The 24,084-nt window shown below is 41.0% G+C and overlaps 1 long non-coding RNA gene and 1 pseudogene across 2 annotated transcripts; both read left to right on the forward strand.

Annotated features, from left to right (window-relative positions):
* The first annotated feature begins 4,930 nt into the window (after positions 1–4,930).
* LOC126617231 (uncharacterized) lies at positions 4,931–8,509 on the forward strand (annotated as a pseudogene).
* Positions 8,510–12,915: 4,406 nt separating this feature from the next.
* Positions 12,916–14,832, forward strand: LOC126614811 (uncharacterized). Of its 2 annotated transcripts, XR_007620534.1 has the most exons (3): positions 12,934–13,732; positions 13,816–14,275; positions 14,451–14,832. It is a non-coding gene; the product is annotated as an uncharacterized LOC126614811 (long non-coding RNA). The 2 variants fall into 2 exon arrangements; XR_007620533.1 differs by having other exon boundaries at positions 12,916–14,275.
* The last annotated feature ends 9,252 nt before the right edge of the window (positions 14,833–24,084 follow it).

Below are 24,084 nucleotides of genomic sequence, written 5' to 3' on the forward strand. Positions count from 1 at the left end.
TTAAGTTTAGCTTTCTTGATGTCTAATTTTAATTTTCTAGGACATTGATCTAAATTAAAGGCGATTTGGTTTAATTTGCTTTGCTTTTGATATGGTATCGTGTTAATTTGTGATTTAGGCATCAAAAATGGGTTTTTGTTTCCTAAAGAGAAAAGATGGAGGTGATGATTGTTTCCCAGATCAGAGCTGAAATAAATCAGCCAATTATATCTGTGTTAACAGGGACACCAAGCCACATCGATAGAAATACGTACAAATTATCAAGAATTAGTACTTATTCTAATTACAGTGAAAATATATGCAAATTATCTAGAATTAGTATAGGTTTAGACATTGATAGAAATACAACAAAAATGAAAGTAAAGAAAATTTTGAATGTAATGAATGATAGCTTAGTGTGTCTGTATGCATGATGCACATATTGTAAGGTAATGGCTTTTGTTGTTATTTGGTTGCATTTGTCTATGGTTGCTTTTACAGCTCCTTGCCGATTAATTTATATAGTTTTAGGTGACGATCACCTTTTATATTCATATTTAGTATTTCATGGTTTATAGATGTGGTTTGATTTTGATTGCTGGACGAGGAAATCAAGCTTGTTTGTGACTTAGTTTTGGTTGTTTTAAAATATATGATGGCATGCCTGTTTATGTGGTTATATGTTCGTTTCTTTTTAACAAAGTTATTTTCTTTGTCCATATTTGTTTCTCCTCACTCTGTCGCTGCATCTGTGTACTTTGTTTACGTGGCTTGCACTGTTTGTTTACCGATGGTTTTGGTTTGGTCACTGGCAAAAAAACCTCTACAGTCATCTATGTCTTGGCATTTGTTTAAAATGCATGGTTGGATTCATATGTGTGTATGAATGTGTGATTTTTTTTTCTTATCAAAGCGGTAGAAAAGGGAGGTCATTTTTTTTTGTGCCCTCGAAAAATTTGTTTTGAAGGACAACAAATTTATCCTCTTCTCTGTGTGTTCGTTCAGGAAGTCTAATTGTTTTAGAAGAGGACAAATTTACCCTCTTCTCTGTGTGTTTGTACAAGAAGATGATTTGTTTTAAAAGAAGACAAATTTTTCCTCTTCTCTGTGTTTGTGCAGAGGCTTAAATGACATGCGTTATTTCTTTGTGCATGATCAATGACCGGCTACGAAATATAATATCAGTGGCTCCCAAACTTACTTGAAAGAGATTGGCATTTTAATTAGCTTGGATCTAATTTGAAAATTACGTTTTATACACTAATATTCCAAATATTTTGCAATTTATTTCATTTCTGTTATTTATTTATTTTTGTTAGGCAAGCGAACACCGATGTACAGAGGTGATTACTCAAGTGCCAGAATATACCAGGCATTTTCTTAGGCAACTTGAAACTGTGCAGGTAAATGCAGAGTTCAATGCCTTTATAAAGCATATTCTTAGCTTTTAATGCATTTTCAATCTGGTCTTTAATTTGTTTCAATTAGGCTCATGAAGTTTGATTACACTCTTCATTTTCAATTGTACCATTTAGGCTCATAAAGTGGTTCAAAGACCTCCAAGAGCCTGATTCACCCATTTGATACTTTTCATGTAAAACTTCTTTAAAAAAGCTAAAACATCTTTCATTGTAAATAAATTTAACGGTTATGGTTAGCTTCCATACAGTATGTTGTATGTTTCGGGATATCTCTGCATCTTAATTTATGCTCTCAGGTTGCTGAAAGTTTGTAATTTTACTTGCTACTTGATTATAAAAATGTAAAACAAAATCTGTACGTGATTTACAAATTTGTATTTGATTTTAGACGTTTTTCCAGTGTAAGGCATATGTTGCACATGCATGTAAATGGTATAAATTGTTTTCGTTTTGGACAATAAGCTTTTGAGTTTTACAACCCTTGCAAGGGGATTGTGACTCCAACAAATTTAGTGTTGCGGTATACAGTTTGATTCTCCTTAATATATAATATAACAAAGGAAAAATGTGTGAACTGCATGTTGCTTCTGTTTCATATGGAAACAGGGCTTCTGCATATTTTTGGCTTTGAACATTTGTGCTTGGAAAATTATCTACTTGAACAAGTAGTGTTCAATGTTTTTTATCAATTGCTGAAATAGGTGCCTGCCCTGCAGGACACATATTTTGCCATCAGTTTCTTCTGTTTCTTATGGAAACATAACTTTTTTGGCAACCATGTCTTTGTGATCAAGAACGTCAGGTTTCTTCCTATTAATTGTGCAATGTCTTTACATGTTAGCTCAGTTGAATGTATATAAAAGTCAAGCTGCTTATGTTATTGACCTCATTCACTCATGTGTCCCTCTGTTCATTTATGATTGTGTTGAATTTATTCAGGTTAAATGTGTCTTATTCATGCCGTTACGCCTGAAACAGTGGTTCCCACCGCAACGCGCGGGCTTATTTTTTAGTATATACTAAAACTGGGTTTTGGATGGCACTGTTCATTAATAGTGTTGGGACGGAAATGCCCCTTGCTTGGTTTGTGTTTTGGCGTTGTTCTCCCTCTTTTCTACATTGAAATGTCGGCTTTGCCCTTGATTGGTGGGTGTTTTTTGACTGGCCAAATTGCCCTTCGGGGTTTTAATGGGTTCTTTTTTCGAGGGTTGGTGCAGGGAGAAGGTGGGAATTGCATCTGCCACGTGTTGATCATCGTTCATAGTTGGTTGGTGTTTTTCGATTGCCCGAATTGCCCTTTGGGTTTTTAATGGGTTCTCATTGTTTTCGAGGGATTGGTGCAGGGAGAAGGTGGGGATTGCATCTGCCACGTGTTGATCATCCTGTTATGCTCTTTTTGCTCTATTTTGTTTCGTTTTTGTTTCCCGCTTCTTATTTTCTTTGTTGCGTCGCTGTCTTTCGCTCTCGCCTTCTCTTTTGCTTTCTTCTCGCCTGTTTGCTTTGGTTTCGCGCGCTTTTGTGTTTGCTTCTTCTCGGTCGTCCTCTCCTTTGCTCTGTGCCTCTTTGCTACGTCGGAGAACCCTGTGGTACGTGGTTTTTTTTTAGATTTTTATGTTCGTTTTCATATTTTTATGTTAGTTTGGAAAATGAGTTTTCTTCTGTTGCGTTTAAATATGTCTGGGCTTCGTTCGTTTTTTGGGTTCATTGTTTAATTTTGGTGATGTTGTCCTTTTGAATCATGCGTTCAAATAGATTTTAAGGTTTTAGAATGCTGCAGCAGTCGACGCCTGTGTAGAAAGAGGTCTGGTTATGTGATTTGCTGAAGCAGAGGTTGGGAAAAGAGAGAGGGGTATAAGAAGTGTGGTTAGGCATGAGTGGTGGAGGTAGAGAGTTTGCGTTTTGCTGTTTGGTGGGTTTTCCTTTTGGCCATCTCATTGTTTTGATCCGTTAGTTATTTAAGCAAATTGTTATGGGTGTGTAGTTTTTTAGAGTCTCCCTTTCTTCGTATGAGGGTGATGCCATTGATTGATGATTAGTCACACTATTAATTGCACTGACAATTTAGTCTTAGTTATGGATTTGCAGTGGATAGAGTTCATTTTGCCAAATACAAAATTGCATTCACACTTTAGTCTTGGTGTAAAGCAATAATTGGCGTATTGATTTCAACTCATCGTTCTCAAGTATTCTTAATCTCGCAGGATGAAGGTTGTTTGTACCATACTTGATCAATCTTGAAACTACTGAGCACCGGCAACGTTATATCGTCAAGGATCCAGAAGAGTTTTCCTCCAACCAGGAGGCCAATCACAATGCAACACTTGTCGACATCAGAAACCAATCACAGCGCGACATGTGTCAACATCAGAAGCCAATCACAATACGACATGTGTCAATGTCAGAACAAAGCTAGAAACTCTTCTATAAAAGGAAATCATTCTCCCACAATATTTCCTAATGTCATTTGTACTAAATCATTCAACTAGTACTCATTAAAGGAGAGCTTGAACCTATGTACTTGTGTAAACCCTTCACAATTAATGAGAACTTCTCTACTCTGTGGACGTAGCCAATCTGGGTGAACCACTTACATCTTATGTTTGCTTCCCTGTCTCTATCTATTTACATACTTATCCATACTAGTGATTGGAGCAATCTAGCGAATGTCACAAACTTAACAGTTTTTATTGTACCAAAATCCTCGCTGATTTTGTGCATCAACACAGGTATAGTAGGAATATTTAGTACATTATAAAATGTAACTCTTTATTCATATAATCTTACTCATTGACTTAGTCAGAATTCAGTTTATCCCTCAGTAAGGTGTATAAAAAATGGTATACTTATTCTACGATTAACGAAAATAGCCGATTGCCATTTCTTAGATGTTCAGGAGGTGTGTGCAACATTAGTGCTGTAACTTTTTCCATGTTTACCATTTTTTCTTCAATCCAAAACACGAAAGCTGAGGATTGCCATTATATAGATTTGTGGTCAAATGAAAGAGGTTGGATTTGTACATGTGATTCATGGTGAAATGAAAGAGGATGGAATGATTTTTCATTTCGTCGGTGGAGAGCGAAAGCAAAAAATTATATTACGAGGTAGTTGGTTTGGAGATGTGGTTGTTTTAGTGTGATACTATATCTTTCATCGTGTGCTTTGTTTCTTTGAAGCCTTTGGGTTCAGCCTTGATTTGCAGAGGATGACATAAATTTGTATCTTTTTTTAGATGGAGGTTTGTTTTGTGTTATGTGACTGGATTCGTGGTGGTTCGTGAATGGGTTAGGCTTGGTGTTTCTGTACTTGAGTTTTTGTGCGGTCTTAGTGTCGGCTATTTTGTTGTTGCCATTTCTTTTTCGTGTGGTCATTAACTTTGTGATTTCTTTGTTGTAGTTGTTGCTATTAGTGATGGTGGCTGAGGTGTTCGTTTCTTGGTGTTAAAACTTGGGTATCCCGTTCTTTTGGTCAATATTATTTGTTCTTTGGAGGTGTCATTCACGGGATTTGCAGTCTGGGTCTCTGTTTTGCGTCCTTAGTTTTATTGGACAACATAAAATTTGTGCAATTGTTATACAGGGACAGGGTGGAAAAGATAGCGAAAGTACAAATGGTTGTTAAACTCTCCATGTCTTCCTTTCAGACCATGGGTGAATGAATTGTGGATCGTTTATAGTTTTTGTCTTTTTTTCTTTTTGTAGTTTTGTGGGAGTTTCTGATGTGTCATTGAAATTCCCTTTTGATAGGATAAATGGAAACTGTGCGCCCAACTCTTGTTAATCAGTTAAAAGCATACATAAAGGCGGACAAAATCAAAATTCGCATATGCAGGATTTGGAAATCGACGATTCCAGGAACTTTCCTGTTCAAAAGTATACAAACCTGCACTGTGTATTGGTCGATGAAACGGTGAGAAATAATTGTCTAATTATTTTACCCAAAGTTGGAGTCAATGAGCATTAACTCACTGGATAATATTTATGTTGCCATGATTTTTTACATGTTAGTTCGATATGTTGTCATCAGCGAAATGTGTGCATCACCTATGTTTTTCCTCTGTTTGTTCCCTCAGTTTTTGGCTTTCTTTCCTTGTATTTGCCATGCGGTATGTTCGGTTGTAAACTTTTTATGTGTTGATGGATTTTTTTTTTACATTTTGTTTGAAATAATTTAATTGCGTTCATTCGTTCTATTTGCTCATGGTAACAATTTGATTCATGTCCTGTTGTTTGTGTTGTCGAGTGTATGATTTGTGTTTTCATTTATTTGTTAATTGATTTTTTGGCTTTTTTTCCTCTTTTTTAATACGATGTGAAGCAACATGCGGTTGAGGCCTCTACATTGGATGTTGATTATGATGTCATGGCTTCAAAAATTGAAGCTGGTGCATGCTATGAAATCACCGAATTTCGAACTATTAGAATTAGGGGATAATACAAGGTGGTGCCGCATGAAACTCAGGTTTTGTTCACCTCGAAAACAGCTTTCCGAAAATTAGCAAGCGTGTTTCTGCCCATCCCTCGCCATCGATTTTTCCTACAAGACTGTAACACACTCTACCCTTGCTTAAACAAAGTTGACATCCTCTCAGGTACTATTAATGTCTATGTGCATGTGCGTGGCTCAAAGTGTTTGTTTACTTCCTAAAATGGATTTTAATAATGTGCCTGTGTTTGTTTTTTCAAATGGTAAGATGTCATTGGTCGTATAAGCGTTGTGCAACGGCTGGAACCTAAACAGATTAATCAAAGGGTTACGTTCAAGTGTGATGTGGTTATCCAAAATATTAGGTTATTTTTCACTTCTTATCCCTATTCTTACTTACTGTTTTCAATATTTGTTGCTTTGGTGGTATAAAAAGGTCAAAAATTTATTTGTTGTTTCTTTATCGACAAAAAAGAGGAACTAACGGTTACGTTGTGGGTAGACGTTGCTGAAGCTTTTTCTTCTTTGTCAGCAGAGGAATTTTCTTTGCCAGTCATTGTTGTTTTCACAAGTCTGAAAGTCAAGATCTACCTCGGTATTCCATTTTGTTAAAAACTTATTTTTAGTCTGTTTATTTTGATGTGTACACATGTTGTTTCTTTTACATTATTTGGATGTTTTGTCGTCCTAAACTTTTGTTATCTTTCTTTCGTCCAATTTCTGATTATATGTTTCCTTCCTTCTTGGCCAGTTAATTTACAAATGTCTCAATCTATAACTGGTTGGTCACTGTTATTAGTCGTTTTCTTACTTTATTTCTGTTTGTTTCGTCTCTTTTGTATTCCCTTTTGTTTTTTTAACTTTGTTAATGTCATTAATATTGTTCATTAATCTTGTTCTCTGTGGTGTGGTTGCAACACACAAAAAAAATTTATTTGAGTAGTACTGGTTTGTTTGTGTTTTTTATTGACCTAGACATCCCCGAAGTGAATACGTATAAGTCAGTGTGAGTAAAATTTTCATTTTTAAAACAAAATAACACTATTTTTTTTAATTGGAAAACAATTGTTATCTTTTTTTTCTTTTTTTTTATAATTGTTAAACTGATAAAATGTTTTGGATCCTGCAGGTTTTGTGATTGTAAAGAAGCTCTGGACATACTTTCTCCCTCTGCAATCCAAGGAAACAAAGCTCAAATTTTGCAGATTGCTAAAAAAGTTACACTTGATGAATTGGCTTTTTTTGGATCCAGATTTGCATAAGGTATAAAACATAACGTTTATGTTTTGTGTTTTCTTAAAATCTTACCATTGCATTTTAACCTTTTTAATGAAACTGAATTATGTTGTTCTTGCTGTTACGACTATGTGACAAAATATATAGCAGGATGATACATTTGTGTGTAGAGCATCTGTCAAGCGTTTTGACACGCGGTTCAACTATTGGTACAGTGTTTGCCCGAACTGCGTGAAACAAATGCACAAGGATCCAACCACTAGGCATCTCATTTGTCAAAAACATCCAAACCAAATTCCAACGCCGTGGTAATGTTAAATCAAATATTTGAAGCAAGGCTAACAAAAGTTTACTCTTTCTTGATACCATGTTGTTTGTTCTCATTAACCAATTGAGAAAAATAAATACAGATAGGGTTATTCACATTGTGTGCAAAATTTACAATTTTGGTATAATAATTTATGTCATCACACTTAATTTTTTTTTTAAAATTCCAGATTATGAAAGCATTTTTATAATAGATATACACAATGGTTGTGAAACATGGTGTCCCTTAAAAAAAAATGTTACCATTGTTCACTCTTTACTTTATGTTTTTGTTCAACTTCAGTTGTATAAACCTAAATGTTATTTTTTTTTCTATTCTGATAAAAATAATTTGTTCTTTGTTTCCTTTTCTTTTTTATGTTTTCTCATATTTGGTCGCACATGATCACCATATGATTATATAATATTACTCCACATTTGTAATTTATTTTGTTTCAGCTTTTTTACCTATTATGTTTGTGAAAACCTCTGATTCTCAAAAATCTCATTGGCTTGAGTTTCTAAATGTAGGTACAAAGTCAATCTCATTCTTGAAGATGAAATGAATGCTTTGATAATCGGTAAATGTGGTGAAAAGCTTTTTGGCATGCCTTGCAAAGACCTGGTATTAAATCAAAGATTGGTGGAGCAACAACAGTTGCCAAACGAATTTCTCAGGCTTATTGGACAGAAGAAAATTTTTCACTTGCGATTTGGCAACAGGAGGAATACTTTTAATTCAAATGATATCCTCATTCATAACGTGACTGAAGACACAATTATGTAGCCAGCAACTCCACAACCTTTGTCAAGAGAAATCATATTGTCTTCCACCACTGCTTCATCTTCGACCTCAATGGTTGAACCCAACGAGCAGTCGTTTAAACAAAAAAGGGAATCAATCAGGCAAGCTCTTTTCACTGGTGGTGAACAAAGGTTTGTCCCATACCTTTGTAACTATAAATTTCAAATTTGTGTGTAGTCATGTTGTTTAATATTGATACCTCATTTAAAACAGTGGAGTTGAGGAAATTTCAAACACGGATCCAAGAGAGTTGGATGAAGTCCCGATCAAATTGCTCAAAAAGAAGCCATCCCCAACTGCTGGAAAATTAGATGCTACCCCTCCAAAAAAAAGCTAGGTCGTTATATTTTACCTGTGCTTTTTTTTTTTATTTTGCTAAATTTTTTTTTACAACACGGATTTAACAGCCGTCTAACTCTCTTAATTTCTTTTTTTTGTCCCCTAGGTTGGTTTCTTGAAAGGGAACAATGCAGCAACAGAAGTTGACATCCACTGCTAAAAAATCATGATGGTTTTTTGTTAACATGTATGAAACAATATTTATGCTATTTCCCTGTCATGTTTCTGATCTAAACTTCATAACATTTTTTGCCTGTACATAAACCAGCATTTCCCAGTTTTTTGTATCCCAATGCTGGTTCTGGTTGAAAAGCAATTCCAGGTACTAAGATCCAACATATGCCTGGAATATTTTTTGTGTATGTAAACAACCAACTGTTAACCTTTTTTTATCTATATTGTACAAATTAAAGATTTCGTTTGTAAGCCTATTGCAACCTGTGTGTTTTCAATGGTGTTTACATTTCGTGATGTTTTTTTTACATCTTCTGGACATGGTGGTCAGTATACTTTGAGACCTACAATGTTTTTCAATTGGCATACAACCAAGTTCTGGTAAACCTTTTTTCTCCATATGGCACATTTCTTTATTTATTCTTTTTTTTATTTGAGTGTTTGATATATAGATAAAGTTTATGTTTAAATTTTCTTTTTATGACTCTGCAGATTTTGTCTCCACAATCAGATGCTAGATGTCATTGTCTCATCTCATTTTTCTTTGCTTTTAGGAACTGCTTAGGGATGGGCAAATACCTATTGATTATGGGTAACCGCGGTTACCCGCCCATTTAAATTAAACGGTTACGGTTATGGGTAACCGTTTAAATAAATAAACGGTTATGGGTATAACCGTTTACCCGCGAAATTTAAATGGGCGGTTATGGGTATTAACCACGGTTATAAATGAGTAACCGTTTACCCATTTATTTTATATATGTAAAACTAACACAAACCATGTTCTCGATCCAATAATACTTAGCACCCAATAAATTATCAAGGAATTCATCGGTTATTCTCTCAATAACACAACTACAGGAATGATGATTCCCATCATCAAGGAATTGGCCAAATTAATTTAAATTCCTTGCGGGTAACCGTGAAATTGACAGAAATGCTTTGACAGAAATGTCTTCTAAACAATTTTTGTAACCCAATAATACTTAGCAAATATTATATTTACCTTTGTTGATGCACAAAATCAGCGAAGACTTTGGTACAACAGAAAGTGTCAGGTTTTGTGACCTTCGCTTGGTTGCTTGGTTGCTTCAGTCACTAGTGAGGATAAGTACGTAAATGAATAGAGACAGAGAAGCAAACACAGGATGTACGTGGTTCACCCAGATTGGCTACGTCCACGGAGTAGAGGAGTTCTTATTAGTAGTGAAGGGCTTACACAAGTACAAAGGATCAAGCTCTCAATTTAGTGAGTTCTTGTGAATGATTTAACACAAAATGGCATTAGGCAATATTGTGGGGGAATGACCCCTATTTATAGAAAAACTTGTAGCTTTGTCACATTGACATGTGTCATGTTATGATTGGTTCTTGATGTCGACACGTGCTGCGCTCTGATTGGCTTTTAATCTTGACACGTGTCGAGTAGTGATTGGCCTCCTGGTCGGAGGGGAACTCTTCTGGGTCCTTGACAGTATAGCGTTGGCCGGTGCTCGGTAGTTTCGGGATTGGTCAAGTATGGTACAAACAGTGCTCCCCTAAGTTCCCGAGTGAGGGAAACTCCTCGGTTGGGGACTTGCAAGATCCAATCCCTTGAGTAATCACGAAACTTCTAAGTACCGAAGTGTGGTCTGATCTTCATCTGCCCTTATCTGGAAGTACCTTTCCTCCATCCGGGAATGGTGTACTTAGCTGATGTTGACGCACAAGGTAATGTATCAATTTCACTTGAAGCTTACTTGTAGTTTCGGGCTTGGTCAAGTGCGATACAAACCCTATAGTAGGAGTCCCCCAAGTCGCCGAGCTAGGAGATCTGCCGAAAGAGGTGACAGACAAGGTAAGCAGTCAAACTTCCAAGTAAGCAACCCAGGATCAGAGGTTTGACTTCGGCTTCCGGTTGATTGTTCTCCTTCTCCTTGTCTCTCATTCAACTGCCAGGATAAGGAGAAGCAAATGGATAAGAGATGATATGAGATACTTTTGCTTTTGAAGAAGTAACTTTCCACAGGCTTATTCTTGAACTGTGCTGGAGGGTTTTCTGGTGCCCTTCAGAGTATAAGGCCGACTCAAAAATTTGAGGGTCAAAACAAGTCCATCAAATCTAGAGTACGTTCGACCTTGATGATATGGGATACTTTTGCTGTTGACGGAATAATGAACGTGGTATGGAAAGGTGTCGTGCTGTAGTGATCTGTTTCAGCCCACCGTTGAACCTTCTGCTTCAATCTTTTGCATGGCAGAAGTGGTGTGCAAACTTTGCATTTAAATGGTCCTTCAGAACATTCCTTCATAGTGACTCATTCACGCTTGGCAGCTTCAGTGTAAAGAGCCAATATCTGATCAACTGTCATGAGGTATTTGCCGGTGGAATTCGTGACCTTGATAGCAGTTGAGGATGAGTACTCGAGAGCAATGCTAAGTAAGCGACCAGGCAAAGGCTCCAGGCAGTCAATTCCAAATTGGAGGTTTGATTTCAGGTTCCGACTGACTGCTCTCTTTCTCCTTGTCCTGCAGGTGTGGACAAGGACAAAGACAAAGACAGGGAGAAAGCATGATATGGGATACTCTTGCTTTCGACCCTGATGATATGAGATACTCTTGTTCTTGGTGTGGCTTATTTGCTGAGGTATTATCGGGGGGAAATAAAGCTGAGTATTTCGAGAGGTTATGTTGAGGGTGCCTTTTCGAATGCGAGAAAGGGTTGAGCATTTTTGCAGGTTTGCCTGTCCGTTGAGGAGGGAGGTCAATGTATATAGGGATTTCCCAATAACAAGTAGTAATGCTATTCCTTTACCCTTCTTGGTCACAGCAATGTAGTGGGAGCTGCCAGCTTCACGTGTTTTAATTTTGTCAGAGCACTTTGAAAAAGTGGTATGTGGTATCTGGAAAGCTGATATTACGTGTGAAGATTACAGACAAGCTTTATCTAAGGAAATCTGGCTCTCGAAGTTCTGAGAGTTGTGCCTCTTCGGTTTTTGAACAAGCAATCCCGTCGAGGATCTGACTCTCGAGATTCGGAAAGCGGTGCTACTCCGGTTTTTGAGAAAGTAATTATGTTGGGAGTCTTTTCTCGAATGTGAGTAAAGGTTGGACGTTCTTGCCAACCTGTCTTGCCGCAAAACACGGAGGTCGACACACATAGGGACTTTCCAGTTGTCAAGCAGTGGTGCTGTTCCTTTACCCTTATGGGTAATAGTAGGGTAGCTGGAACTTCGAAATTCTCGTGCCTAAACTTTGTCAGAGATCTTTGACAAAGTTATATGTGGTACCCGAGGAGTTGATGGTGCATATGGAGAGCGGTGATTGAACAGTAAGATTCACGTGCTTTCTACTTCACCAGAAATCTTCGACAGATTGCCCGTAATTTCCGCAAAGCTGAGTGTGCATGTGACAGGTGCTGACGAGGCTGAAAAAGCAGGTGCTTCTTCGATTTCTGAGATCGACCCTCGTGGTCTCTGAGCAGCCCAGCTTTTGAGAAAGCAAACGCCTCTTCGATTTCTGAAGCTCCGTCGAGTGCAGATTTTTATAGAGGCTGGCATTAAGTTCCACAGCACACTTGAATCTCTACCAGTAGAAGCTCATTTCTTGCACTTCTAAGATCTTGATTTGTCTGACCTCTTCCTTCTTCAACACATTTGAAAATGTCTGGACCCTCCGACTGTCGTTTTGACTTGAACCTTGGAGAAGAGACAGCCACGCCTTCTCCAGACAACATATGGCGCCCATCCTTCATATCCCCTACTGGTCCTCTTACCGTTGGGGATTCTGTGATGAAGAATGATATGACCGCTGCAGTGGTGGCCAGGAACCTTCTCACTCCCAAAGATAACAGACTACTTTCCAAACGGTCTGATGAGTTGGCTATTAAGGACTCTCTGGCTCTTAGTGTTCAGTGTGCAGGTTCTGTGTCTAATATGGCCCAACGCCTATTTGCTAGAACCCGCCAAGTTGAATCATTGGCTGCTGAAGTGATGAGTCTCAAACAGGAGATTAGAGGGCTCAAGCATGAGAATAAGCAGTTGCACCGGCTCGCCCATGACTATGCTACAAACATGAAGAGGAAGCTTGACCAGATGAAGGAATCTGATGGTAAGGTTTTACTTGATCATCAGCGGTTTGTGGGTTTGTTCCAAAGGCATTTATTGCCTTCGTCCTCTGGGGCTGTACCTGGTAATGAAGCTTCAAATGATGAACCTCCAATGCCTCCTCCTTCTGGGGTTTTGTCAAGTACTGAGGCTCCGGATAACCACCCTCCGGTGCTTTCTCTTTCTGGGGCTCTACCGACTGCTGAGACTTCCCCTAAGCAACCTTTGTGAAGGCTCCCTTTTGTTTGTTTATTTTGACTCATGTATATGTACATATTTGTGGCTTATCGAAAATATTAATAAATAAGCTTTGCTTCATTTCAACATATTGTGTTAAATACACCAAAGCCTTCTTCATAAAGTTCTTTGAATTTTTGCTTTTGTTGAAACCTGTATTGTTGAAGCTTTGTGAGTGAAGCATGTAGTTTGAGGTAGTGTTCCCTTAATTTCCCGAGTGAGGAAAACTTCTCGGTTGGAGACTTGAAAAATCCAAGTCACTGAGTAGTCACGAACTTTTGAGTACCAAGGCGTAGTAGCATATGGTGGGAGTCCCCCAAGTCTCTAGTCGAGGGAGTTGACGAATGAGGTGTCTTGCTAATAGCCCCGGACTTTTTCTTCATAGATTTTGTTGATGAAGGTTGCTAGGCCCGAATAAGTGGAATTGCAGAAGGTGTAACCGTTGGTGCATTAACATCATAATGGAAGCATCACAATGATGGAAGCATCACAATGATGAAAGCATCATAATGATGAAAACACCATAATGATGAAACATCATAATGATGTTTCTTTGGTGGAATTGTTTTTCATTTCCCCTAACAACCGGAATTGTTTTTCAACATAACACCATCATCTGTAGGTCGAATCACAAAGTTGTCTTCATGAAAGTTGTTCGTTAATTCCTTAACTACAACATATCCAAATTGGAGAGCCGTCGGAGCAGTACAACTCCAGAAATCCAGGTATGATGAGTGACTGTTTATCATTTGTCTGTCAACCCGTCAGATTTGTTGTGAGCTTTGAAACTCTATTTTCTCTTGCTCAGATCAGCATGCTTTCTTCATTGAAGTTGTTCCTCAGCTTGTGAACTACAACATATCCAAATTTGAGATCCCTCGGAGCTGTATAACTCAAGAAACTCAGGTATGATGAATGACTGGTTATTATTTTTCTGTCAACCCGTCAGATTTGTTGTGAGCTTCGAAACTCCATTTTTTCTTGTTCAGATCGGTATGCTTTCTTCATTGAAGTTGTTCCTCAGCTTGTGAACTACAACATATCCAAATTTGAGATCCCTCGGAGCTGTATAACTCAAGAAACTCAGGTATGATGAATGACTGGTTATTATTTTTCTGTCAACCCGTCAGATTTGTTGTGAGCTTCGAAACTCCATTTTTTCTTGTTCAGATCGGTATGCTTTCTTCATTGAAGTTGTTCCTCAGCTTGTGAACTACAACATATCCAAATTTGAGATCCCTCGGAGCTGTATAACTCAAGAAATTCAGGTATGATGAATGACTGGTTATTATTTGTCTGTCAACCCGTCAGATTTGTTGTGAGCTTCGAAACTCCATTTTCTATTGTTCAGATCAGCATGCTTTCTTCATTGAAGTTGTTCCTCATCGTCTCTTTCATAACATATCAAAAATTCAGAATGAACTAATGGTTAAATATTTCCAGATCTTCGAAACATCACAGCAGCTTCGAAATCTGCAAGAATCCGACTGTCATGCTTGGAGCTTCAACACTTTAATTTCCGTGGCTCAAACAGAAATGGTTCCTTCTTGAAAGTTGTTCATCTGCTCAAGAACTAGAGGGTGTCCAAAATTCAGCTCCATTGGAGAGAAGCAGCAGCTGCAAAAATTTGATAGAGAAAAGGAGGCGAAGCTTTGTTGGATTTCTAGGCTGGGGAAGATTCCAGTTTTTGTAGCAACTTCAGTACTGGTGAATTGCTTGTATTTTTGTCCATAACGAAATTTTGGACTTTGAATTATTATTTGATCTATCATAATATGTTTGGGAACATATATAAGTGAATAAATAAGAAGGAAGATTTTGGGCCCTTGAGGGTGTAAAACAAAAAATGTTTAGGTTTTGTGAACAAAATTTGTTTATTTGGAGCAAGGTTTTGTGTTGAAGCTTTGTAGGTGAAGCTTTGGTGTTGAAGCTTTCTAGGTGAAGCTTTGATGGTGAAGCTTTGTAGATGAAGCTTTGTAGATGAAGCTTTCTAGGTGAAGCTTTGATGGTGAAGCTTTGATGGTGAAAGTATGTAGATGAAGCTTTCTAGGTGAAGCTTTTTTAGGTGAAGCTTTGTAGGTGAAGGTATGTAGATGAAGCTTTCTAGGTGAAGCTTTTTTAGGTGAAGCTTTGTAGGTGAAGCTTTTCGGGTGAAGCTTTTTGGATGAAGCTTTTGGGCCCTTGTGAAGCTTTGGAGGTGAAGCTTTTCGGGTGAAGCTTTTTTGGGTGAAGCTTTTTTTGGGTGAAGCTTTGTGGGTGAAGCTTTTTAGGGTGAAGCTTTTTGGATGAAGCTTTTGGGCCCTTGTGAAGCTTTGGAGGTGAAGCTTTTCGGGTGAAGCTTTTTTGGGTGAAGCTTTTTTTGGGTGAAGCTTTGTGGGTGAAGCTTTTTAGGGGAAGCTTTGTGGGTGAAGCTTTGGAGGTGAAGCTTTTCGGGTGAAGCTTTTTGGATGAAGCTTTTTTTTTTTTTTTTTTTTTTTTTTTTTTTGGCGCTTGACACGGTCTTCATTTGCTTGTTTTGTAGTGACTGTGGAAGACGGATTGCTTTCTGATTGAGAAGGGTTCCGGCATCGCTTTGCACCATCTTCATGTGGGTAATATAGGAACTTCCTTATGTTTTGATCATGCATGTAGTGATAGAATTTGTTTCTTCTTATTGTAGATGTCAGAGCCTGGAAGTTCTAGTGATGAGGGCTCTTCTAGCTTTAGCTCTAAGTCTGAGTCTGCAATGTCGGAGTCTTCAGGGTCTTTGTTAGAGTCCGGTACTAGAGAAACATTGGATGATCTTCCCAACCGTCAAACTTTAGCTATTGCTAGTTCTTCCTCCATGGCGTTGGGTGAGGGGGTTGTTTTTGATGCCATACCCATAGTTCGCTCTGAGTGCACAGCAGACCATCTAAAGAATAACTTGTTAGATAATGAGAAGCAGGTTGAGGCGCTAAGGCAGTCATGTAATATCCCTCGTAGTGTAGGGATACGTTTGGTACATGATGAAGAATGGCCTTCTGAGCCTCCCCAGGGTCATGTTATGTTCTACACCCAGATATTACTGACTTTAGGGGTGAGACTACCTTTACATCCGTGGTTGCAAAAGATGTTATCTTTGATCGGATATGCACCTGGGCAACTCAATCCTGGTTTCTGGGATACTTTGATTGGATTTTATATCATTTGGATGGAGTGTGGGTTGTGTGAGCCTTCCTTCCATCAGTGGCGTTACTGTTACAAGATGCGCCCAGCAAAATCATGCACTGGTTATGCCGAGTGTGCATGTCGGAGTGAGAGAGAGCGTATTGTGTATGGTAAGAAAAAGGCATACTACACATGGAAAAGCCGTTGGTGCTTTCTGTATAATGATTGGGAGTATGATAAGGGTGTCACGCCTGAGCGACGTGTGCTTACTCACTTCCAGACTGTAGGTTGTAACGTATCAACCGTTCGTACTATTTGCTATTTGTTGTGGTCTTTTCTTGCTTCTAACACTTTGCTTCATGTAGTGACGCGGGGCACCATCCAACTGTTTGGGCAGGAGCTATCTGACATAGAGAAGGTGTTGAGGGTGCCCAAAGAGGATAGACACTTAAGCAAGCTACGACCCTTATTTCGTCGGTACGGTTTCCAACCCTTAGTTTCCGAGAGCCAGGGACGATCGAGTAAGTTGTATCCTTCATGTAAACTTAGCTCAATTCCTTACTTTATTTGGAAAGTTGTATTTCTTATTTTGATTTTCCTTATGCAGTGGAGAAGGTAAGCAAGAAAACAGGGACTAGCACCCATAAAAGGAAAGCACCAGTGTTAGTTCCTTCGGAAGACATCCTACCGCATAAGAAAATTCATAAGTTCCGAGGGGAACCATCCGTTAGACCTAAGTCCCAAGATGTGGTCCTTAAGGGGCCTGCCTTTAGGAAGACTGGAGTCAAGGCCGTTGATAATGCTGCTGCCGTAGTTGCAGGAGAAGGGAGCCGACTGTTGCCTCATCCTCTTACTATGGAGCACACTGTCCAGGAAAGTGATCCTGGTTCCCGCCATGAGGGGAAAGGCAAGGAAAGAGCTGGCAGTGTCTCGTGGAAGGACTTGAGGGTTGCCACGCGGCCAAAGGATTTTGGGGATATCAACAATTGCTTGGCAGGGCGTCGATTCGCCTTCGATGAGCTCGGAGAGCCCTTAGCTAAGGATGAATCGGATTGCGACCGGATGTTGAAGCTGTCTTCATATGTGAGTGTTACTTTGTCATTTCCTTACTTTTTCCTCTTTATTATCATTATTTAGGTAGTGATGATCGTCTTGCCATGCAGGTCATGGCCGAGTATCACGACAGACTGCAAGAGGTTGAGCGATACAAGGCAAAACTGAAGGAGAATAAGCAGCTTGTGGACGAGGCCCGGAGGAATAAGGGACTTTTGACTCAGGCCCTCCAACTGAAGGACGAAACCATGGAGAGCTTGAAAAGGCGAAATGGTGAGAACCTAAGGCTTAAGAAATTGTTTGAGGCAACTAAAAAACAGTTGGAGGTGGCTACCTTGGAAGTATCCAAGGTTAGGGGAGAATTGGATGGTGCCTTAGTTGAGATTTCTGAACTGGAGAAGAGCATTCCAACTGAAAGGGAGGCTGCTGTGCAAGAATACTTAAGTTCTTCGACCTTTCATCTTGCTATTAAACCCTACTGTGCTCAAGAAGCTCGCTTTGAAAAAAGGAAATGGATGGCCGTCCTTGATCGTTATGATGATGGGAGCATTCTTCGAAAATACCACGAAGATATAGATGAGCATCATCGAAAGGGCGAGACATTTGTCCTTGCTGTTGATCCTAGCAGCGAAGATGAGTCTGATAATGAAGGTAGTGCTGATGCACAGACTCAGCATGGTGAAGAGGATCTTGGGGATGCAGAGGATGATGGTAGGACGCGGAGTGATACTGCCAGGGGTTCGGCTTCAGATGAGAATGAATAGCAGTGTCTTTACTATCTGCATGTATTCTGGATGTAGTAGTCTGATGTGTGTATAACATGTGCCCATGTTATAAGCTTGAGAGTTTTGGATTTTAGGTGTTTATGAGTATTTGCACTATTATTAATGCATGTTTGGCTATGTATGAATAGATCTATTGTTTGGATATAAGCCATTGTTTGGTTGTTCCTTTCTTTGTATAGTCTTGTCGACACATACTTAGATTTTGCTTCGTGTTGGATATATCTGCTTTGAGGTTTCAACACTTGAGTGTTCCCTTGCTAGGAATGTAAAAGAGTGAGGGCTGAGTTGGCTAAATTACCTCTTTATTGAATTCATTGCCAAATGACCTTCATTACATAGGATGCCGAACGGCTATAGCTCAACACTTGTACATCGTGAGTCTATTTGTAGTAGTACTTCAAGTGATCAGCGTTCCATGGATGGCCAAGGGTCTTGCCATCGGAGCTTCTAAGTGTGTAAGAGCCAGGGCGACTGATGCCAATGACTTCATACGGTCCATCCCAGTTTGGACTAAGTGTGCCTTCACTCGGGACTCTGTCGCAGAGTAATCTTTTCTTTAAGACCCAGTCTCCTATTTTGAAAGAACGAAGCTTGACCCTAGAGTCATAATAGTTGGAGATGCGCTGCTTGTAGGCGACATTCCTCAAGTGAGCTTGGTTTCTGTGTTCCTCGACTAAATCCAAGTTGAGGGTGAGTTGTTTGTCATTTTCACTTTGAATGTAGTTCTGGACTCGGAATGTTGCTTGCTCGAGCTCAACAGGGACAACCGCCTCTGTGCCAAAGGCAAGTGAGAATGGAGTTTCTCCTGTTGAAGTCCGATATGAAGTGCGATATGACCAAAGAACTTGGGGTACAAATTCTGGCCAACAGCCTTTAGCTTTGTCCAAGCTGGTTTTCAAAGTGCGCTTGATTATTTTGTTGATGGCCTCAACTTGTCCATTAGACTGGGGATGAGCTGGAGAGGCAAAGCATAAGCTGATGTTGAACTTAGAGCAGAACAACCTGAACTTCTTGTTGTCAAACTGTCGCCCATTGTCAGTGACTATCGCATTGGGAATGCCGAATCTACAAAGGATGTTCTTCCACACGAAGTCTTCTATCTTTGCCTCAGTAATGGTTGCCAAGGGTTCTACTTCGGCCCACTTTGTGAAGTAGTCCACTGCAACGACTGCGTAACAGACTTTGCCCTTCCCTGCCGGCATTGGGCCGATCAAATCAAGTCCCCACTGGGCGAAGGGCCAAGGGCTGATCATAGGAGTAAGAGGCTCTGGAGGGGAATGAGGAATAGTTGCATATCGTTGACATTTGTCACATGAGCGGGATACTTTGATGGCATCCTGGTGGAGTGTTGGCCAGTAATATCCTTGGCGAAAAGTCTTGTGTGCTAGGGACCGAGATCCAGCATGATCTCCACAGACTCCCTCATGTATTTCCCGAAGGACGATTTCCGCCTCGGCAGGCGTAAGACACCTTAAGTATGGCAGGCTAAAACCTCGCTTATAGAGTTGATCATTGATGATCAGGTAGCGGGTAGACTTGTATCGAATTTGCTTAGCCTGGACTTTATCATTTGGGAGGGTGCCATGAGCAAGGAAATTATAGATCGGGGTGATCCAACTATCCCCCTGTTGTAAGTTGCATACTTCTGCGGCCATGGTGCTTGGTGTTGCCAACAGTTCGACATGAATTTTTCTTCCAATCTTGTCTTCCACAGCTGAGGCGAGGCGAGCCAGGGCGTCTGCATGACTGTTTGCCGCTCGAGGAACTTGGGTGATCTGGTAGTGGAAGTGCTTGAGCAAAAGTTGTGTTTGCGCAAGATATGCTGCCATGGAGCTGTCCTTAGCATCAAAGTTGTTGGTAACCTGGTTAACCACTAATTGGGAGTCACTGAAAATATCAATTTGTTTAACCCCGAGGTGTTTGGCCAAACGTAATCCTGCTAGAAGGGCTTCATACTCGGCCTCATTGTTTGATGCCTTGAATTTGAAACGAAGAGCATACTCCATTGCTACTTTGTCGGGCGTAGTCAAGACTAGTCCCGCTCCACAGCCCTGTTGGTTGGATGAGCCATCAACATACAGACTCCATGCTGAGGTCGTTGATTCTACCTTCTGAGCTTCCGGGGGTAATGAAGCCACTGCTTCAGGTGTAGAAGCAATGTCAACCGGATATGTGAAGTCGGCAATGAAATCTGCTACTGCTTGACCTTTTTCGGCTGGTTTTGGTTGGTAGGAGATGTCAAACTCACCCAATGCTATCGCCCATTTGATCATTCGCCCAGACGTGTCAGGACTCTGGAGTATCTGTCGAAGAGGGTGATTGGTAAGCACGATGATGGCGTGTGCTTGGAAATAAGGGCGAAGTTTCCGAGCAGACATGACCAATGCTAGAGCTAATTTCTCAATGTTGGAGTATCGTGTCTCCGCATCTTGTAGGGCTTTGCTAGCGTAGTAGACAGGTCGCTCAATATTCCCATCCTTTCGAATGAGAACGGAACTTACGGCTGAAGCTGATACCGATAGGTAGATAATGAGAATGTCTCCTACCTCGGGCTTGGAGAGTAGAGGGGCTTTACTCATGTACTCCTTGAGGTTTTTGAATGCCTCGGCACATTCATCAGTCCATGTAATGTACTTCCTACTTCCCTTAAGTGCTTTAAAAAAGGGAGCACATTTGTCTGTGGCCTTAGAAATGAACCTGGTTAAGGCTGCCACCTTGCCAGTAAGGCTCTGGATGTCCTTTGAAGTTATCGGTTCCTTCATGTCGAGGATTGCTTTGATCTTCTCGGGATTAGCTTCAATGCCTCGTTGGCTAATCATGAAACCTAAGAATTTGCCAGAGCCTACGCCGAAGGCACATTTGTTGGGGTTTAACCTCATTCGATACCTCTTCAAAATAGTGAAAGTTTCAGATAGGTTGGTGATGTGTTGGTCAGCATGTTTGCTCTTGACTAACATATCATCAACGTAAACTTCCATGCTCTTCCCAATCTGCTCGGCGAACATTGAGTTGACTAGTCTCTGATAAGTCGCTCCTGCATTCTTTAGGCCGAAAGGCATGACTTTATAGCAGTATAGTCCTCTGTCGGTAGTGAAGGCTGTGTGTTCTTGATCCGAAGGGTTCATGAGGATTTGGTTGTATCCTGAGTAAGCATCCATGAAGCTCAGGAGTTCACACCCGGCCGTAGAGTCTATAAGTCTGTCAATAAGAGGAAGAGGGAAGCTATCTTTCGGACACCCTTTGTTTAGGTCGGTGTAGTCAACACACATTCTCCACAAGACCTTTTGAAGCAAAAGACTTTCTTTGGTCGGATTTTTCTTAACAAGGACCACATTTGCTACCCATGTCGGGTAATTGACTTCGCGGACAAAGCCTATGCCTTTGAGTTTTTCAACTTCTGCTTTCATTGCCTCGTATCGTTCAGCGTCATAAGATCTTCGCTTCTGTCTCACCGGCTTGATCTTGGGGTCAATACTCAAACGATGACAGATGACATCGGGAGAGATGCCTGGCATGTCCTCGTATGACCAGGCGAAGACTTCAGTGTTCTCTTTCAAAAAAGATATCAATGCTAACCGAAGGGGTGGTGACAATGTGGTGCCAATCTTCACCATGCGATCTGGATAATCTCTTGAGATAGGTACCTTCTCCAACTCTTCAGCAGGTTGGGCTTGCTGGGTGAAAGAGTCATCTCGAGGATCATCGGGTTGATTGTTGCTATCAGGAAGATCCAAGTTCGCTTCATCTAAGCTGGTCTTTGTGACTTGGTCATGTACAGACAGGGTTTCCTTGGGTCCGGGCAAGTGTTGTTGCTTAACTGAAGTGTTGTAACATGATCGTGCACTAAGCTGATCTCCTCTGATGTAGCCGTTGCCATGGGGGCGTGGATACCATAGCCTTGAGGTCATTGATGCCTGTGCGCCCAAAGATGACATTGTATGCCGTTGGGCAGTCAACCACTAGGAAGTTAGTGGTAATGGTAGCCGTGTAAGGGCCTGTACCAATAGTAAAGGGTAAATGTATGCTCCCTAAGGGTTGCACGATATCACCGGAGAAGCTTATCAGAGGAGAAATCGAGCGATCGAGCAAGTGTTCAGCTACACTGAGCGCCCTGAAAGCTTCGGCAAACATGATATTGACCGAAGCCCCTGTGTCTACGAGGATTCGTCGAACATCAAAGTTGGCTATGTGAGCCTCCACGATCAATGGGTCGTTATGAGGGTAGATGATGCCTCTTTCTTCCTCAGGGTAGAAACATATCGGATCCCAGTTAGGTTTTTGATACTTCCCTCCCCTGATGTCTTCCACGTGAAACACTTGGTGACCAGGCCTCAGACTTCGTTCACTGTTTTTCATGGCCCTATTGGAAGATTCAGATATGGGTGTGCCGCCGCTTATGGAATATATGACATTCACCTGGCGTTGGTTACGGTTATCCCTTTGAGGGTGAAGAAGGAATTGATCAATTTTTCCTTCTCGTGCCAAAGCTTCAATACGATCACGGAGGATGATACATTTCTCGCTATCATGGCCGTTATGCTCATGGTAGCAACAAAACGTGCCCGCGTTATTCGGGGGCGTGTAATCTGGGTGCCTCGGCTTTGGTTTTGGTATCAGGTGAGCTATGCTGGGGTAAATGGCCGCGCATGTGGCGTTCAAGGGCGTGTATGTCTCATACCTTGGGGTAGGGGGTATCTTGACGCGGGTTTGACCCACTGCATTGACTGCCTGGGGGCGAGCGTTATTGTGGCGATACCCTTGGTTATCGGGATAGTGTCCCTTACTCTTTTTACTGAAAGGAGAGTGGTGAGGATGGAAATCCTTCCTCTTGCCTTGAAATTGATATGTCTGTTGATTCGGTGAAGCATTATGCAAGGCATGGGGAGGTGCCACTGCTGTTTGGGAAGTCGAGGTCTTCTCATTTAGGTGAGTCTGGCTTCCACCTCCCACTTGTTGATAAAGGATGGTTGTAGGGGGTTTCTCCTGATATGTCTTTGCCTCGGCGGAGGCATGGTTATAAGCCTGCGCCATCACCTCAGAGTAAGTCTTCCAAGTATTGGCATTGATCATGTATTTAAAGAAACAATCACGTAGGTCTGCCGTGAAGGCTTTGAGGGCAGTCTTGTCATCTGCTTCGGCACACCGGGAGTATTCATGGCTGAAGCGGCCAGCATACATACGTAATGACTCGTCTGGCTTCTGGCGGATAGTGTACAAGTCATCTGCAGAGTGCAAGCGATCGGTTTGGAAAATGTGTTGGGAAACAAATAGTTTCCTCAATTCCTCAAATGAGTCTACCGTCTCAGGTGTAAGACGACAATACCAATTTAGAGCTCCACCAGAGAGGGTGGAGGGGAAGAGAAGACATCGCTCTTCGTCGGTGTGCATCCGGTATGCCATGGTGGACTCAAAGAGGTTAAGGTGCTCAATCGGGTCCTCTTTTCCAGTATAAAGTTGCAAGCCAAGCTTTTGCTTTGTCTTTGCTTGAAGGGGGGTGTTGAGGATCCTCCTTGTAAGAGGGCCAGGCCTGGGTTGGTTCCAGTCAGGTATTTCAGCCTGACGTTCAGCCTTCAACTTGTTTACTTCCTCAAGAAGTTGTAGGACAAGGGGGTCCTGAGCGGAGTTATGTGTCACTGGAGCTTTCTTTCGTAAATCTCCATCTCCTCTTAGAATTAGGAAGGTTTGATCAAGGGCATGTGATTTTTCCCTGGACTCGCTGTACTGGCTTCCAGGGTATGTCTGTCGGAACACCTCTGAGTCCCCTGTACCCTCATGTCTCTCTGGGACTTGTTGCCCCTTCCCCAAATTGGTGGCCGGCTTGGGCCGTGGCAGGGGACCGAGTCTCTCAGAAATCCTTGGGTCATTAATCTTTGAGCTTATATGGATGGAATTCTCTCGACGTTGCTTCAGGAAATCCCGACAATCGCGAAAGACGGCTTTCGATCCTTCTGCCCCTTCAGTAAAGAGGTGTCTCCCTCCACTTCTCATGGTTCGGGTTGAAGCAACTGGGTTAAGAGAAGCCTCATGTTGATTATCAAGTCGAGGGGTAATCTGTTCCCTATCAGGGATATCTATGTCGAATGCATGTGACCCTCCATGTTGGAGGGCAC

The sequence above is a fragment of the Malus sylvestris genome, chromosome 3 (assembly GCF_916048215.2).
Source record: "Malus sylvestris chromosome 3, drMalSylv7.2, whole genome shotgun sequence".
NCBI lineage: Eukaryota > Viridiplantae > Streptophyta > Magnoliopsida > Rosales > Rosaceae > Malus > Malus sylvestris.